The 5,191-nt window shown below is 45.5% G+C and overlaps 1 protein-coding gene across 1 annotated transcript in view; it reads left to right on the top strand.

Annotated features, from left to right (window-relative positions):
* The first annotated feature begins 4,451 nt into the window (after positions 1–4,451).
* The window catches only part of Ugt8 (UDP glycosyltransferase 8), a 73,872-nt gene continuing 73,132 nt past the window's right edge, over positions 4,452–5,191 (top strand). The window contains exon 1 of the mRNA XM_031375372.1: positions 4,452–4,756. The gene's annotated coding sequence lies outside the window, so the exon portion shown is untranslated. The remainder of the gene's footprint in view (positions 4,757–5,191) is intronic.

Below are 5,191 nucleotides of genomic sequence, written 5' to 3'. Positions count from 1 at the left end.
AATTCTCACAACTTACATGTTCATAATTTTAACACAGAAGATCACAGTAATCTTTTACTGCATCATACTTTTTTACTTTTTTTTTTTTAATTGAGCTTGGGGGTAAAGTATATGGGAAGTACATCAAGGTCACAGTTTTCTGGGAATGGAATTAAAATTGAGTTACAAAACAAACCGCAGTCCACTTCCACTTAGAAATCTATTGAGGAAGAATGACATCTATGTTCAAAATAACTTCCCCAAAGATTTCAGGTTAAGTATAACCAAAGTTATATAACATATATGAATCTAGATGCCACACTTCCTGATTTTTCTTTCATGTATTTCGTAAGTGGGCCTGTCTGTGTTATTTCTACTTGAAAACTAGAAAAGAGTGATTTTTTTTTTCAGAGAATGCAAAGGAATCAGTGGGACACTAAGTGTAATAATGGATGGCCTTAATTAAGGAGAAAAACTAGAGCGGTCATTCTAGTCAAATGTGTCCTCTATGGTTGACCTGGATGTCTCAGTAGCTTAAGAGCACTGGCTGCTCTCCCAAAGGTCCTGGTTTCAATTCCCAGCACCCACATGGCAGGTCATAACTCCCTGTCACCCCAATCCTAATCTGTACTTTAAAATTCTCAGGACTTTTACAGTCATACATACAAGCAAACCATAAATGCACATAAAATAAACATAAATCTAAAAAAAAATTTTCAGAAGAGTGATTTCCAGGACATCCAGGGATACACAAAGAAACCCTCTCTTAAGAGAAACCCCATCCCCAAAACATTTTTGAAATAAAAAATGCTAGAGAGGTGGCTCAGCAGTTAATCAACCTTATTCATCAATCACCACAATTCAGCAGTTAAGTGTTTGTGAAACCTTCCTGGACATTCTTACCTAATTCTTACCACCTCTGTATCCCTTCCACGGCTGGTTTTGTCATACCTACAGGATGACTTTGTCATTTGATGTTTCAGCTGAGTTCCTTTTGCTGCAGGAGATTGGACTATGTTCACATTTGAGCAGGACTGCAGGTTCTGCACCTATGGACACTCACTTGTTCATTAGGACCAAAAGTGTGAAAAGTACACCAGAAAATAGGAATACATTTCAATTTTGAGATATAAAAGTTAACATTTTAGTTTTAGTACTAAGTACTTTAAGATTGTAGATTTAAAGTAGTAGATTACTCTACTATTCCCACAGAGTACTCTTCAGTTCTTGACAAACTCTGTTCTTCTTGCCTTGAGACAGGTCTAATCTCTTCCCAGACCGCTTAGAACAAGTCTAGCTCGTGTTAACCTCTCTTCCTTTCCTTTCTCCTTATGGTGCACCTCGTACTTAATTATGCTTAAATAATCTACACCTATGCAACCAAGTATTTTCTTAAGAGTTTGTAAGCTCCTTCTCTTTCTAAATAAGGGCAGGGTCCATGAAACACCTTGCCAAAGTTTAAGAAGATAAATTGTGTACAGTTCCTATCAAACTTTCTGCAAGTTGGTCTACTGGATAAATAAAACAAATCTAAAGATTGGCTTCAAGACATGCTTGGATGTGGGCTGTAGGAAGACTTAGCTCAAGAGTAACGCAGACTTATTTTAAAGAACCCAAAAGAACATATTCTGCTCTAGTGTTCTGCTTACAGGACTTGAAAAAATATATCATTAAATTTGATCTACAGGCTGGTGTTGTAGCACAATGGTAGAACACTTGCCTAGTATGCATAAGGTCCTAGATGCGGTCTCCAGTACTATTAAGATAAAAGAATGCCTTACAAAGCTGATTAATTCTTCAACTGTCGGAAAGTATAGATAGATAGCACCAGATTAACACTTATTAAATGCCCAGGGCTAGGAGCTCTGTCCTGTCTTACTCATGTCTTGGTTTGGGTACTTCTCACAATAACTTTATGAAATAGACACTGCCACACTCATTTTAGGATTTATTTTTATGCTGAGCAGTGGTGGCACATGCCTTTAATCCCTGCACTTGGGAGGCTAAGGCAGGCAGATTTCTGAGTTCAAGGCCAGCCTGTTCTACAGAGTGAGTTCCAGGAAAGCCAGGGCTATACAGAGAAACCCTGTCTCAAAAAACAAACAAAAAATTTTTATTACTATTTTTAATTATGTATATTATGTTTTTTGGGGGTTGGGGCATGTGCACATGAGTACAGGTCCCTATGGAGCTCAGAGACATCAGATTCCATGGAGTTACAGGGGGCTGGTTGTGTGCCAACCCAACACAGTTGCTGGCAATCAGACTTAGGTCCTCTGCAAGAGCAGGGACATATTCTTAACCTCTGAGCCCTCTCTGCAGCCCAATGTCAGAGCCATTTTATAGGTAAAGAAAACAAAACACACAGTAGTTGGCAAACACTGCTAACAAATAGTGAAACAAAGTTCAGTTCTAGGTAGTTGTATCAAAAATTTAATAGTTAATGGTTACTACCTTTAATCTGGCCTAATCTGGCCAATATCTGAGTCACTGGAAGAGAGAAAATGCCTATCAGCATGCAGCAATAACAAGGCAATTTAAATTTACCCTGGCTGAAACCTCCTTCACAGACATGCTATTCAGTGCATCATTTGTAACCTGAACTGTAAGGACACTTCCTGTTCATTTGAATGGGAACTTGAAGGGTGGATTAAACATGAAAACAATGCTCCCATCTCTGAAAAGAAATATCAAACATCATTCATTTTATCTAACCATGCCGTCCATAATATTAAGTGCCAGTGGCTAGAATATTTTAAAACAAAGAGAGTGAGCTTTACTTTTATCATTTCTTTGTTTCAATAACCAAAAGCATAACTCAGCTCTAACGTATGAAAGGGCATACTAAACTTAAGTTGCAGAATGCCCTTTCAGCACTGAGTTGTGATAAATAAGGCAACTAATAGCCAGGTCGTAGGTACAAAAACACGATCATAATTACTCAAACTATTCTTGGAAGCACTTTTCAATATCTGCAAGTTTGACAAAAATTTTACAGTATGATAAGTTCACATGATTTTTGTTAGGCATATGGTTGTAACACAAATCATAGAAAAATAAAATCAAGATTAGGTATTAAATTTCTAATGTCAATTTTTATCAAGAAGTTATGTATACTTTATTAGAACAATTGCTTGCAACTGGAGCATAATATTTTAGAAAATCAGCTTTTAAAGATCCTGATAGTCTCAGTTGATTATCTGTTATGTTTGATATTTGTTTCTACTTTTCTAGTGCAATTTAAATAAATAAATAAATAATCTCCTTAGTTCAACTAGAGATTTCTAACTTACAAAAAACGAAAAGCACATTATTTCCTTTGAAATAGGTATGACCTTTAGACACTACAGTTGTTAAATAGACTTAATAAAAACAACAATAAAGAGTACATTTTTCCTTTATCATTACAGAAATTTCCACTTTTTAAGGGCCAAGTCCCAAACCTGACTCTCAAGTTGAAGCAAGGAAATAACATTAATGGCACCCTGTTTTCCACTCTGAACATTTAAACACAAAATTTACATGGAGGCTTTTAGGCTTGACCTGGATGGTGCTTTTCAGAAAGTTCGACTATATTTTGCTCAGTTCATGTATGTATATGTACATTTATGTATGGTGTGTGTGTGTGTGTGTGTGTGTGTGTGTGTAGAAACAACTGCCTAACAGGTTCCAAATTAAGGCAAGGGAACTTTTTCTATTTTTGAAGCTGTAACCTTGCTGTGGACACTGAAAAGGCTTGGCCTCTGGTGTCTGTCAGACAGAGGCCTCCAGCTCTTTGAGCAAAGTTGTTTCCTGACACCAGTTTGAGTAATCACTGCTGGCCAACCCTTCCAGTCAGAATAAGGAAGCTAGGACCCAAGCAGACAAAACTTTAAAAAGGCCCTTTGGTTTGAAGCTCTGGTTGGCTTTTTCCTTGGCACCCTTGGTCCGCAGTTCTCTGGGCTCTCCACGTGTGCGCGCAAGCATGAGCACAGGTCTCTAGCCCTCTCCTCACCGGAGCGGCTCTCAGGCCAACAGACAGGAAGTGGAAGGGGCAAGACCCCGCGCTCCACAGGCTCGGCTCCTTTCCAGCGCCTGAGGGAGGCGGAAAAAAAAAGCGGCAGATGGAGAAGGAGGAGGAGGAAGAAGAGGAGGAAGACGGAGAGGAGGAAGACGAGGAAGAGGAAGAGGAGGAGGGGAAGGAGGTGGAAGAAGAGGGGGAGGAGGAGGAGGGAAAGGAAGAGGAGGAAGTCAAGGAGGAAGGCAAAGAGGAGGATGAGGAGGAGGAGGAGGAAGACGAGGAGGAGGAGGACGAGGAGGAGGACGTGGAGAAGGAGGACGAAGACGAGGAGGACAAGGAGGAGCCGCAGGCGTGTCTGGAGCGGAGCCCTGGAGGGCAGGTGCAGCCTCGCAGCATCCCCGCTCGCCGTCGAGGCGCGTGCGCAGCGGGGTCCGGCCGAGGCGGCGCGAGCCCGAGGAGGTTTGAGTGACGGCTGAAGAGGGAGGGAGCCGGGGGCGCGCGCGCGGACCTGGGCGCGCTCCCGCTCACCGACCGGCGCGCTGAGGGGCAGAGGGGGCGGGGCGCGCGGGTCCCGGCGGACGAGCAGGCGCGCTGCGGCCCCGAGGGAGGGAGAGCACCGAGGAGCATCGCCTTCCCCTGGAGCGCCCGTCTTAAGCCGGCAGGCGCGCCGCAGCCTCCTTCACGCCGGGCCTCCGAGGGCGACGACGCGCGCTCCGCAGACGCCGTCCCGCGCGGCAGAGGCGCTCTCCAACTCCCGCGCAGCAGCCGAAGGACGCGGTAAGCGGCGGGCGGGCGGGCCGCCGGCAGGGGAGTGGGGACGGAGGGCTCCGGGACCCAGAGTTGTTCTTTGCCCGAAGTGAGGGAGCGTCGGCCCGGCCCCCTCCATCTGAGGCGGCCGGTTCTTGGGGTCCCCAGGCGGCGGGAGCCAATCCAGGGGGCGCCCGCCGGTCCGGATGCGGGACCTTGCACTTGACTGAGACAAGGATGGGGCGCCCGCAGCCGCCGCTTTGGAACTCTCCGGCCCGCCGCGGTCCGGATGAAGGTGCACGGGGAAGGGACGGTCCTCGGGCGCGCGCGCACACGCGGGACCTTATGGTGACCGCAGGAGTGGACAGAAGACTGCACGGTCGCTCGTGGCCCCGAAGAAGGCGGACGGGAGTGCGGGGCCGGGGTGAGAAGGGGCGAGGCTGCGGGGCAGGCGGGCCGCGGGGG

This window comes from Mastomys coucha, unplaced genomic scaffold (genome assembly GCF_008632895.1).
Source record: "Mastomys coucha isolate ucsf_1 unplaced genomic scaffold, UCSF_Mcou_1 pScaffold16, whole genome shotgun sequence".
In the NCBI taxonomy this organism is placed as follows: Eukaryota; Metazoa; Chordata; class Mammalia; order Rodentia; family Muridae; genus Mastomys; species Mastomys coucha.
Note: the sequence above shows the minus strand (reverse complement) of the source record. Positions and strands in the feature narration are given on the sequence as shown.